Source organism: Pongo abelii, chromosome 7 (assembly GCF_028885655.2).
Source record: "Pongo abelii isolate AG06213 chromosome 7, NHGRI_mPonAbe1-v2.0_pri, whole genome shotgun sequence".
Classification (NCBI taxonomy): domain Eukaryota; kingdom Metazoa; phylum Chordata; class Mammalia; order Primates; family Hominidae; genus Pongo; species Pongo abelii.
This window is the reverse complement of record NC_071992.2, coordinates 124,961,151-124,975,300: the sequence shown is the minus strand read 5'-3', so window position 1 is coordinate 124,975,300 and position 14,150 is coordinate 124,961,151. Positions and strand designations below refer to the sequence as shown.

Sequence of the window (14,150 nt, the reverse complement as noted above, 5' to 3'; positions counted from 1 at the left end):
AGAACCCAAAACCTTTATAATTTATTATAGGGCAGTTCTACTAACAGTGAAATCTCTCAGCTTTTTTTCACCTGGAAATGTCTTTATTTCTCCTTCAATTTTGAAGGACAGTTTTTCTGGATATAGATTTCTTCATTGGCAGTTTTATTTTTCTTTTGACATTTTAAATATGCCATCTTATTGTCTTTTGATCTCCATGATTTCTGAAGAGAAATTAGCTATTTATCTTATTGAGGATCCCTTGTGCATGAAAAGTCATTCTCTCTTTCTGCTTTCAAGATTTTATCTGCTTTTGGCTTTGGATGGTTTAATTATAATGTATCTTGGTGTGTGCTATGGTCTAATTGTTTGTCTGCCCCCAAAATTTATGTGTTAAAACCTGATCCTCGGTGTGATGGTATTAAATGGTGGGACTTTTGGGAGGTGATTAGGATATGAAAGTGGAGCCCTCATGAATGGGATTAGTGCTATAAAGTAGGACCAAGGGACTTTATTTGTCCTTTTCTACCTTGTGAGGATGCAACAAGAAGGCACCATCTATGAACCAGAGAGCAAGCCCTCATCAGACAATCTTGATTGAACTCCTCCATCTCTAGAACTGTAAATAAGTTTCTTTTGCATATAAACCAACCAGTTTATGGTAAATTGTGTTAGCAGCCTAAATGGACTAAGTTTGGTTATCTTTGAGTTTATCCTATTTGGAATTTGTTGAGCTTCTTGAATATGTAGATTCATGCCTTTCATTAAATGTATTTTTAGCCATTGTTTCTTCAAATATATTTTCTGTCCCATCTTAGTCCATTTGCTATAAAAGAATACCCGAGGTAGGGTAATTTATAAAGAAAAGAGGTTTATTTGGCTCACAATTCTCCAGGTTGTACAAGAAGCATGTTACCAGCATCTGCTTCTGGTGAGGGCCTCAGACTGCTTCCACTCATAGTGGAAAGTGGAGTGGAGATGGTGTGTGCAGAGATGACATGGTGAGAAAGTGTATTAGGCCATTTCTACATTGCTATAAAGAAATACTTGAGACTGGATAATTTACAAAGGAAAGAAATTTAATTGGTTCACATTTCTGCAGGCTTTACAGGAAGTATAGAACTGGCATCTTCTCAGTTTCTCGGGAGGCCCCAGGAAGCTTACAATCATGACAGAACATGAAGGGGGAGCAGGTATCTCACATGGTGAGAATGGGAGCAAGAGAGAGAGAGTGAGAGAGGGGAGGTGCCATACACTTTTAAACAACCATTTCTTGCAAGAATTCACTCACTATCATAAGGATAACACCAAGGGAATGGTGATAAACCATTTGAATTAGTCTGTTCTCACACTGCTATAAACAACTACCTGAGACTGGGTAATTTATGAATAAAAGAGGTTTAATTGACTCACAGCCACACAGGCTGTACAGGAGGCATTATGGGAGGACTCAATAAACACAATCATGGCGGAAAGTGAAGGGGAAGCAAGCACCATCCCCACACGGCAGAACAGGAGAGAGAGGAGGTGCCACACATCTTCAAACAAACAGATCTCGTGATAACTCTATCATGAGACACCACTCAGGGAATGGTGCTAAACCATCAGAAACCACCCCCATGATCTAATCACCTCCCACAAAGGCCCACCTCCAACATTGTGGATTACATTTCAGTACGAGAATTGGGTGGGGACAAGTATCCAGACTATATAGAAAGGAAGCAAGAAAGAGATGAAGGAGGTACCAGGCTATTCTTAACAATCAGCTCTCACAGGAACTGATAGAGTGAAAACCTACTCATTACCATGAAGACTGCACTAGGTCATTAATGAGGAAACTGCCTCCATGACCCAAGCACTTCCAATTAAGCTTCGCCTTCAAAATTCCAATTAAGCCTCGCTACCAAATTTTAACATGGGGTTTTGGGGAACAAATATCCAAACTATAACATGCCTGTTTCTCTCTCTTTGCCTCTGTGATTTTCTCTATGCATATGTTGTTATGTTTAATGTTGTTCCATGATTTCTTAGGCTGTGTTCATTTTTCTTCATTCTTTTTTTCTGTTCCTCAAACTGCATAATTTCAACTGACCTATATTTATGTGTTGTTATTCTTTCTTCTGCCTGCTCAAATTTGCTATAGAATCCCTCCAGTGACTTTTTGACTTTTTGATTTTCAGTTATTGTACTTTTGCTCATGCATCCTTCTCTTGATTTTCTTTCTTTGTCCATGTTATCCTTTAGCTCTTTGAGCATAGTTAAGACACTTGATGTAACTATTTGTCTAGAAATTCCAACGTGTGGGATTCCTGTCAATTAATTTTTTTCCCTTTGAGTTTGCCATGCTACCATTTCTTCTTGCATGCCTTATAATTCTTTGTTAAAAACTGGCATTCTGATTATTATATCTAGTACTTCCGAAATACAGATTATTTCCCTTCCCCAGAGCTTGCTGTTGGTTCTTATTGTGGATTGTAGTTATCTGTTTAGTGGCTTTAAAAACTAATTTTGTAATGTGTAGTCACTCAAGTCTGTCCCATTAGCTTGGTTGTCAGAATACTGTGTAGATTTTATAAAGACCAATTTGTTAAAGTACTGGTATGAGATTTACATGGTCTCCAATAGAAACTCAAAAAAATAAAACTTTAAAACTTTATATAAAAAAATAAGAATTCAGAAAATTACAGCATTATAAGGTTTTAACTAATTTAGTTATAATGTAAACTTTTTTAGTTAAAATATCCCATTTCCCTAATTTTGTTTTTTGTGGAAATTTCAATTTTAACACAAAGATGTTAATTACTTTTAAAGATTCAGTGTTTATCAAAAAATTAACATAAAAGGCAATTTTAATTTTTCTAATTAATTGCTAGTCACCTCATGACATTTTCACAAACTTCTGTCTTCCTAATAGAATCCCTTTTTATTTAAGACAGCAGCATGACTGTTAGTTACATGGTTAATATTTCAGCCTCCTTCTAACTGCAGGCAATCATGTGATAGTATACTGGCCAAAGAAATACAGATAGAGTTGCTGTGGAAGACTTTCCTTTCTTGTTCACAAGAACAAAGCCCACTTAAACTTTCATCCCTTTCTCTTTCTTTCTTCTTTTTTCCCAGACTCTAGACATGTGACCTGGAGATGCAGCATCCATCTTGTGACCATGAAGCAATAGGGATAAGGGTAAAAGTCTACACATTGCAGATTGCAGATAAAAACATGAAAAGATCCTGGCTGCCTGATGACACTACAGGTTAATAAAAAATACCTCAGAGATTCAAATATAAACAAAATGCTAAGTCACATTCTTCTGCATTCACAATTAAAGCAATTGAGTGATTTGGGTACAGATGATGAGGGAGAGAATGGAACTCACAAAATGTGGTTTTCTTATTTGAGTTGGCTGCTTGTTATGGCCTTAAGGCACAGGCACCATATATTATTGTGTTTGATTATTTACTTACAACCTTCTATCCTATCAGGTAGTAAGCGTATTGGGGCAAGGGCCTTTTTCTGTGTAGTCACTGTTGTTTCGCTTATATCCAGCACTATGAGGTTAAGCACCAAAAAAAGGTACTCAATAAATATTTGTTACATTAAAAAATAGAAAAAAGATAGTAAGTATAATTTAGGACACAGTTTTTCATGGCTGTGATAATGGGAAGTGTGGAACTAACACTAATGTAATCACCCATCAGGTTCTTCCTACCTGCCCCACAGACAAAATCATTTTACTGAGACCACAGCATTGCAGTAAAGAAAGTTTAATTGATTCAAGTCTGGCCATGCCATACAGAAGAGAGTTATTACTAAAATCAGTTGCCCTAAAGACTTGGAGGTTAGGGGTTTTCAAGGACAGTTTGGTGAGCAGGGGACTAGGAAATAGGTGCTGCTGATTGGTTGGGGAAGCCATCACAGGAGAGTGGAACATGGTCCTTGTGTACTGAGTCCACCACTGGGTTGGGGGTGGGGACCACAGGACTGGTTGATTCATGAGTCAAGAGTCCAGGTGGAGTCAGTGGTGGTCAGAAATGCAAAAGTCTGAAAAGAAATCTCAAAGGGCTAATCTTAGATTCTACAATAGTCATGTTATCTACAGGAGTAATGAGGAAGTTACAAATCTCGTGACCTCCAGAACAAAGGCTGATAATCATGTAACTATACTTACATCTTAGCAGAAACCAGGCCCCTCTCATAATTCAAACCTTATGGAATTTCATAAATTTTACAAAGGTTGTTTAGTTTTGGGAAGGGCTATTATCATCCTTGCTTTAAGTCTAGCCTACAAACTAAATTTCTCCCAAAGTTAGTTTGGTGTATGGTGGGAATGATCAAGGATAGCTTGGAGGTTAAAAGCAAGATGGAGTCAACTATGTCAGACTTCTCTTATTATCATAATTTTGCAAAGGCTGTTTCACTAGTAGTTAATACTATCTAAGTATATGCCTTGTGCCACAAATTGTACTAAGAGCTTTACACACATTAATTCATTTAATTTCAAAAACAAAAGATTAATAGGTAGTATCGGCATTATATCCATTTTTAAGATAAGGAGATTGAGGCAAGAAGCGCATTAACTTGCTTGAGATTACACAGCTTAAGTAGAAGAGCTTGGATTCTAATTCAGTTGGTCTGGTTTCAAAGCCTATGCACTTAACCATTATCCTCTACTATACATATATATAGATATAGATATAGATATAGATATAGATATAGATATATAGATATAGATATGTACTATATATTATATACTCTATATATTATATACTATATATTATCCATATATACATATATGTGGATATATATACCGTCTACTATATTATAACACTGTGATAGTGGGAAGTGTGGAGCTAACACTAACGTAATCACTCATCAGGTTCTTCCTACCTGCTGCGCAGACAAAATCATTTTACTGAGACCATAGCATTGCAGTAAAGAAAGAGTTTAATTGATGCAAGACTGGCCACACCACACAGAGGAAGAGTTATATATAATTCATATATATATATGAGTTAAAAGCCATTTTCCAAACAGAATTGGAAGAAGGAAAGTTATGCACCTGGATTAGAATGTCTCCAGCAGAGCTGCACCGATTGTTAGGAAGCCTCACAAGATGAATGTATTCACCATAATCAAGCATCTAGCTGTCAGATATGCATGCCCAAAATTCAGATCCGCTCACGCTGCTGTTGTTAATTTAGCATAAGAAACTTGACTCACACTAATTTATAAATGACTAAACTACTAAAACCAGAATGCCTATTGACTCATTCGCAAAGAGAAAGTTAATTGAAGACGGAATAAACATCTATACCAGGAAAATGATATTCAAAAAAGGTTCTTAGAATAAAATAAGAACGAGGGAAATTCATAAAAATATTGAAATGTTTAAAGACTCTAGTATCTCATGTGTTGTACTTCACTAGTGATATATCTGCCAAGTAGACCTAACTGAGCACTCTCTCCCTTGGCCTATGAATGGGCATGGCCTGTTTCTGTATCTCTCACCCTCTTGAATCTTTCTGGTTGACCTACCCTGTCTTTAGATTTCAGTAAAGACTTCCTAACATGACTATCTTTTCCTGAGAAGATGCCTTCATTTATGGTTGAGTCTGAAAAGGGCGACCTGATTAGTTTCTCCAAGTTACTTGTCTCTTCCGACCTCCCTTTCACCTGTACTGTTTGCTGACTTTCATCTGCTTCTTTTTAGTCACAGTTCAAGAAACATGGAACCTCTATCTTGAGACTAAAACCTCCCCACTCTGTGCTTTTGTCTCCCACCCCTTCTTTTACTTTCAGTACTGTGACCACTGTTGGTGGTGTATCCTCTCTTCTGCACTTTCAACTTCGACTTTACCAACTCATAAGATTGATCAAATATTTACCATTAAAGAAAAAAAGGCCACAATTCCATGTTCCCTTTAAAAAAGAACAGGAAGCCCTCCTTCATTCCTATGTCTCTTTTAAGTACTGCCATGCCTCCTCCAACCCACAGCCAACCTGCTTGACAGATTGACTTCCATTCACTATTCTACTTCTTTACTTTTGTGACTCACCAGTTCCCCACAATCTGGCTTTGGCTCCCACTGCTTCAATAAAAATACTTTGGCACACATCCTCAATGGCATCTCATTTGTCAAATTCAATGACCTTCTTTTTTGTTACATCTTTTTGACCTCATCAGGATTTGGCACTATTGAACACCTTTGTAAAGCTCTTATCTCTTTTTCTCATGACACTATTTCTCTTAGTTTTCTGTCTACGTTTTCTTTCTGATCTACTTTGTGTGTTCTTTTTCCTTTTTCTTCCCCTTAAATGTGTGTGTTCCCTAGGGCTTTGTCACTGGCCCATTGCTATTCATTGTCTATCATTCTACCTCCATGATTATTCCCATTTCTACAGCTTCAATTGCCAATTATATCTCTAATGTAGATTCTCATCGGGGCTCCATATGCATATGTTCACCAAAGGACGTCTCTCAACGTCGACATTTTAAAACTGGAATTCAATATTTCCTTCAAAATCAGCCCCTTTCTCTTCTTGTTCTTTGTACTATTTGTCCAGCCAAATCAGAAACTTAAGAAACATTCCAAACTTTTCTTCTATTTCCCTACCCTTCATTACATTAGTGGCAACAGCCAATCCTATTAATTCTATTGCTATACTTCTTTGGTAGCTTTAACATTCTGTTTATTGATCATAAGCCAAGAAAGAAAAATTCTCTAGATTTTTCATTTATGTCTTATGACATTTTCCCTCAATGTTGTTGTAAAACCTCATAAAAGAGGTTTTCATTATTTCATATTTGCTTTGCCCAGATACTTAATCTGTTGGCAGACAAATCTCCAGTAACTTTGTTTGATGTGAATGAATATACCTCTTCTTAGGTGCTAGAGGAGCTTCTAGGAAGAGCCAGATACACCCCACTATAGTTATTTCTTACTAACATATAAACACAATTAATATAATGTTTAAGTATGGTTGCCAGGTACAATACATCCAATTAAATTTGAATTTCAGATAAAGAGCAAAGAATCTTTTAGTATAAGCATGTCCCATGCAATAATTGGGACATACTTATGTTAACAAAAACTCATGATTTATCCAAAATTCAAATTTAACTGGGCAGATTGTCCTAGTCAGAAACTGAAGGGCAAGCTTGGCTCAATCCATCACTAATGAACTGTTACAGGAATCACTAAATAAATTCCAATCACAGCAAATCCCCCTATACCCATATACTAGGACAGTAGTCAGAAATTTTTGCAAATGAGAAGACAGAAACTCAAGTTACATAATTAAGATCATAGATGTAGAAAATAGCTGGACTATTAAGGCAGGATGCTTAACTCCAAACTAGTTCTCTTTCTACTATACCCTGCTCCTTATAAGTTAGCCCTATAATAGTGAAGAGGAGAAAATACACTCAGGTATCTCTAGAGTGGTTACTTAGTGCAGCTAGACTCCAATAAAAGATCAACACAACTTTAAAATTAAATTGCAACCGAAATTTATTGGTCATCTTAAAGTTAATAAAATCAGAACAGCTTTAATTATAAACATCTTGAGCCAAATTTTTGGAAATTGTATTAAAATGTTGATTAATTGAAGCATCAAAATTGGAGAAAATTAGTAAGGCAAATCATTTTTAAAATATCGTTGTTTCCCAGATTGAAAAGCTGGTTCCTTGGTAAGAACAGTATGTCGCTCCTGACACCATGTGGCCACTTTATGTACTGCTTTTAACGTTTTTGAAGACTAATGATCCTGCCACAGGAAAAAGTCCAATAAAATAAATGCATACTGTGAGATGCAAGTTATCATTTAATGCCATTTATCTATTTAAAAATTGAAGATTATTATAAAAGTTACCAGTGGGTGATTATCAAGTTCTTCATATCTATACGTTACCTTTATTCCCAGTTTTGTTACTGGTGTCAGCATGTACTTTTAGAAAGACATAATCAATTTTCAATTTCTTGACAGTGAGCCAAGTGTTTTATATGATCCCTTTTGAGCAAACTAACCAACATTATAGTACGGCAATTAAGAAAAACTAGTTTTAGCATCAGATGAACTTGGTTCCCTCCATCTTCTTCAACTCCTGTGTACTGCTGAGGCCTCTTTTATCCACAGACAGTCCAGCACTTATCCCAAAGCAGCATATATAGGACATCACTGCTAAAATCTTGGCCACTAGCTGATGTTCCCAAGGCTGGGCATTATCAATGCTTCCTCAACCACAGCTAATGCCTTGAAACCTTCTTTGCGCCAGTGGACCCGCTGTTCTTGAACTACGCATCTGATGGAAGCTATGCTTTATTACCCACAAAAGCTGGAAGGATGTTCTTGTTCTTTTTTATACAACACTGTCTCATGCGCATCAAAGCACTGCCTTGCTCCCCAGTGTCTAACAGAACTTTAAAGGAAATTGATTCCTGGAAGTCCATCATCAACATGTTTAAATTCCAGCAGTAAATACCACTTAGTCTTAAGCTGGTGTATCTTCCACACTTTTCACATGTACTCTAGGTTTCAAAATGTAATCTGTTGTTGCAGCAATTACACAAATATTCTACAGATACAAGAAGACATGTCCATATATTTCCAGAGGAGCTTATCAAAATGTTAGGTCAGTGACAAGTGTAGTATTATGAGGATAAATTTAATGTTCCAGTTATTTGACCTTGTTTCTATCAGGTGTGAGCCATGTCTGCAAATATTTTATTCAGCTTTAGAGGTTCAGAAAGTGCACAGATATAGCTCAGTTGAACATGGCTGACAAACCTTGAGCCAGACAACCATTAGGGAGAAGGGGGTGGATATAAATGTTTTATTGTATAAGCATCTTTTCACTGACAAGAGGAAGTTTTGGGGATTATACATAGTTTTAAATAAAATTATACTTTTAAATTAACATTTTCATCTGAATTAAATCCGAATTTATCATTCATATTTCAGATATGTATCTTTTTGTTAGATCTTTAAAAAACTTTACATAAATGTATTACATATGCTTTTCTATATAAAAAGTGGGCTATTCTGAGTGCTTTCTTGATTGATTAATGTCATAAAGACTATTCATATAAGTGAGCTTTTATAAATTCTAGGAAACCTAGTCAATAAATGACAAGAGTAGCTCAAATGCACTATAACCATGAGTCATGATATTGATGTAAATGCTATGTATGAAACAGTCAGCACTAGGTTGAGTTAAATTTTTATATTTGAAAAATATTTGCTGCAAAGATTACTTTGAATTATGTTAGAGTCCAGAAAGAAATTCAAATTTTGTTTTTTCCTTTTTATCTGAAAGACAGTGCTATGTGTTAGAGAATTACAAAGAGAAAGGTAAGTAAATAAAAGATTGTTAGAAAACTTGAATCTTTTAAGCATGAAAGTACATTCCTGATAAAGTAAGGGAAGGGAAAAATATTAATAGTAAATTTCCAGTGGAGAAAGCTGGCAAATACCACTTTCACCAGGTGATATTACATAGCAAGTGATAGCATGTATCCCCTGATAATATATAATGAGGAAGGAACTTCACCTCATGACATTCTTTCCAAAAATGAAAAGCCCCAGTATAAGCATGAGAAAAATAGCAGATAAACCCAAATTGGGAGACAGTGTACAAGTGCCTGACCAGTATTTTTCAAGCTACCAAGGTCATTAAAGATAAGAAAAGGCCGATAAACTCTCACAGAACAGAAGACATAGCATGACATGACAACTAAATGCAATGTGGTCCCTGGATTGGCTCCTGGAACAGACAGAGGTTATTAAGGGGAAAGCCAGTGAAATTCAAATGAATCTGGATTTAATTGTTAAAATTTTTAATTGTTTAAAAAATGCATTTCTGAACCCATGAGAATGGACAACGTGCTTGAGGTTGATTTTTCAATTGTGGTGATAATTGTACTTAATTATTTACACCCTTTAGCAAACTATCAAAACCCTGCAGAGAATTGTGTCAATGCTACTCAAATCAAAGGACTTTATTTAAAGTTAGATATTTAGGTCTTCTCTACTGTATGCACTTTTACTCCTCTACAATTGTCTATTTACATGAATGCTGGAATATGGACATTGTTACATATTCAAGAATTCCTGGAAAGCAATAAGAGATTTCAGTTTAGTATAACTGTCTGAATAGCATGGCATTAATCTAAGACATGAAGGGGTATGGGCAAGGTTTAGTAAGAAAAATAATGGATTCAAGTTCTGAATGTGATGAGTTTTAGGGACCTCTGGTGGCAGCTACAGGTGTAGACTGGAGTTCAAGGGAGAGAGCTGTCAGTGATACAGATGACATAGATTTGAGAGTCATTAGCCAATAGTAAGAATCCCCCAGGGATAGGGAAGACAGAGAGAAGACAAAAGTATTCCTTTCAATCTACTTGTTTTTCTCATCAGTGTCATGAGCACACAATCAAGAAACTCAACTAAATGGGAATTGGTTGACATCACTTTTCCAGACCATGTGTCTACAATAATTGCAACCTTAAAGCAGCACTTTGCATAATGTTAATATGAAATGTTGATGGAAAATGCAAGCAATCATACAGACTACCAACTTTTCAGCAAGCTGAAGATATTCCAATCTAAATTTTGTCTCACTCTTTGACTACAGTGTTCAATTTGACATCTGATGTTGTGGGTGGAGTTAAAAGGTGAAAAACCAACCACAGATTCATGCAGGCCTTGAAATCAACATGAGAGGGTCAAAATGGGAGAAAGTCTCCTGGCATCTATATCTGGAAGAAATCTTGCTAGTTTTACCATTTGTTAATTACCAAATTACAAATTGTTACAATTCTACATGAAATAGACTCTTAACGCTTCAACCTATCCTAAAGAAGAAAGAAGAGCCTTAATGTCACAGGTTTTCGTCCACATAGATTTTCTAGGCCTTTCCTGTAAATCATTTCAAATTTTTATGTGGGCCTGGAGGCTTTGCACAAAACTTGATAGTGCATGTTTTTAAAGTCCAGATACGGGTTTTGGTGTTTGCATTCCACTCATTTCAATGATCTCATTTTGTTTATATCCACCAGGGGTTCCTGTAAGAGCTCTTTGAGGTGCCTCTGCACTGTCCAGCTTAGAGATCAGAGTGATCAGTCAATTGCTAGGAGATTGGACTCTTGCCATAAGTGTTAGGTCAGGAATTGCTGTAATTTCTCACCAGGTGGAATTTCCCGAAGGTGAACTTGATATCAGAAAATGCAAGAGATACAAAGATGTGAAGAAAAGGCAGCATCCCTCAAAAAGATTTATCCTGATGAGAGGACAGAACTAAAATGGAATTTTGCTGCAGATTAGCACTTCTTAACTCCTTTGGCTTGGGCTTTCAAATTCAATAACCATTTCAGAAAGATTGAAAAGAACATCTAGCCTGTAATCTCAGCACTTTGGGAGGCCAAGGCAGGAGGGCCACTCGAACCCAGAAGTTCAAGACCAGCCTGGGCAACATAGTGAGACCCTGTCTCTATGAAAGATTTTTTAAAACTAGCCTGGCATGGTTGCAGACACCTGTAGTCCCAGCTTCTCAGGATGCTGAAGTGGGAGAATTGCTTGAGCCTAGGAGTTTGAGGCTGCGGTGAGCAATGATTGTGCCACTGCATTTCAGCCTGGGTGATTAAGACCCTGTCTCCAAAAGAAAGAAATGAAAAGAAAGGAAAAAGGAAAAGGAAACACAGAAAGAAAAAGAAAAGAGCATGCACCTACAAAAATGTTTCCTTGGGCATTTGAGAAAAAGTGAGCTATGAAAATGAAATATTTTAGGAGAGGTCTAATATGGTGAAACAAACTCACTTGGAAAACAATTCAGGCAGCAATGTTAAGCCAAAAGGAAATGAAGAATGGCCTTTGACAGCAAAACTGGTCTCAAGAAGCTTACTGCAGTTCCTCCCTGAAGCCAATCACCATTCTACAACTCTTGCCTGTGGTCCAGAATCTTCCACTCTCTAGATCACACTTTCTTTCAGTCCCCATAGTCATGCTTCTGTTGTTTTTTCCTTATAGAATGACAAATATCTATTTGTATGATTGGTTCTTACATTAAACTATGAATTCCTTTTATCCTGGCAATTACATTCCTGGAGAATTTACAACTCCTCACAATTACCATAGGAGGTGTCTAAAACTATTTCTTTCACTTATTTGTTTGCATATTTTCTCCCCCTTACCTCACTAAACTGTAGGCAACACGGTGCCGAGATCACATCTATTTGGTTCGCTGCTGTATCCCTAGGGACTAAAATAGTGTCTAGCAGGGAGTAAGTAAACATCACTTAAATGAATAAATGGTCAGGAGAATCATTAACCCAATTTCTTGCAAGATCATATAGCACATATGCAGCAAAGAAAGATTTGAACCCAGTTTTGTCTGACACCAAAGGTCAGTTGTGCTCAACCTCTGTATCAATTAATGACTGAAACCCTCTCAAAATCCCAAAGCCATTAACTGATCAATCAAACAATCAATATTCATCAAGCTTACTTGATACATAGGCAGCGAAAAAGTTATAACTGTCACAGCACACATTTCTGTGACTACCATATTTTCAGCATGGTCTTCAGCTCTCCAGACCTGAAATGCACAGAGTATTTATGGCATACTCTTAATAGTCAATATTTATTGAGTGCTTAATAAGTACCAGAATTATTTTAAGAGTTTGAGATATTTTCTGATGCAATGCTTACACTATGCTTTTTGAGTGAGGTAAATACTATTATTATTATTATAGATGATGCAATGAAACAGAGAGAGTTTAAGTAATTGCACTACTTCTCATACTGAGAGGGGTACAGGTAAGATCTGAACCCAGACAATCTGTCTTCCAATTATGCTCTTAACTATGATATACTGTCTTTCTAAGAATTTGAAGTATTGTGGGGGTAGGGGAGAGTAGTTAGTTTCGTCTTTGCAAGGCTACTTTTCATTTTCAGTGCCTAAAACAATCCTGGTAATAGTAGGTGCTCATTAAATATTTATAGAATGAATGGATGAACGAATCTGACTAGTTATTGTCTTATACAAAGATCACAAACTTAAGAAGATGGAACTCAGTGGAAACGTGGGAAGTTCTGAGCTTTGAACCATACTCCAGGATAGTGAGAACTTAAGGGAAGCACGTAAGAAGAGGGAAGACTCTGCAAACATGGAAAGGGTGAGAGAGGCTCCTGAAAAGGCAAAACAAGTAAATAAATGAGGTCAAAAGGACTACCACAATCTCCAGATTTACTAATAATGTCCCTTTCAGTGAACTTATATAATTTCCTTTAAGACCAGCTTGGTGGCAAAAACATTGCCAGGGAATCCACCTGGCTCTGGTTCTTCAGCTTTTGACAGATGCCACAGCTGACACATGAGGACCATGGATCTCTTCATGTACACCTTTGTGACAACTTCCCATTATTTCCAAAAGTATGGGGACCACATAGTTTACAAATGTGGACATCTGGTCACCCCACTAATAATCATCTTTTGAGTGTCTATAAGTCACCATGTTAGGCAACTATAGCAATAGGCCAGGTTTGAGAACATGCATAACTATGATTTGGCTTTCCATTTCAGAGAAGAAAGAAAGGGATGGTTTTAGAAAATATTAGGACAAAAAATCATCAACAGATCTTGATAACTGACAGGATATCAGGTAAGAGAAAACAGAGTCAATGAGTTGGACTAACTCAAAACAATGATGGTTAAATATTATAAAAATTCAATAAAGGAAGTTGGCAGGGGAGAAGGATAATGGTGAGAAAAGATGATGAATTCAGTTTTCAAGATATTGGATTTTTGGAGATAAAATGACATCCAGATAGAAATACCTAAATACAACTTTAAAATATTGTAGATGTGGTTTTTAAGTCCTCTTATTAGAGGTGATTTGTGAAAACTTGAGAGAATTTATTTAACCCTTATTTACGGATTCTGATGTTCTTTGCATTAGGCGAGAAATGAGAGTACAAAGAAGAATGACGAAGTTTACGCTCTCCTGAGGAAGGACCCTCAAGAGAGGACCTTATAAACACAATTAGCTACTGAAAAAGACCTGGAAAAAATTATGGCACAATGAAGAAAATAATGTTCAAGGCTCAGTGGAAGAAAAAGAAGAGAGGAGGTCTTAGAGAGGTAATTCATGAAGTGAGCATCAAAGCATGGAAA

At 36.5% G+C, this 14,150-nt stretch overlaps 1 long non-coding RNA gene across 1 annotated transcript in view; it reads left to right on the top strand.

The window, feature by feature from the left end:
* The window catches only part of LOC134761872 (uncharacterized), a 47,289-nt gene extending 44,027 nt beyond the window's left edge, over window positions 1–3,262 (top strand). Inside the window, exon 4 of the long non-coding RNA XR_010141029.1 lies at window positions 3,100–3,262. This is a non-coding gene — a long non-coding RNA (uncharacterized LOC134761872). The remainder of the gene's footprint in view (window positions 1–3,099) is intronic.
* The last annotated feature ends 10,888 nt before the right edge of the window (window positions 3,263–14,150 follow it).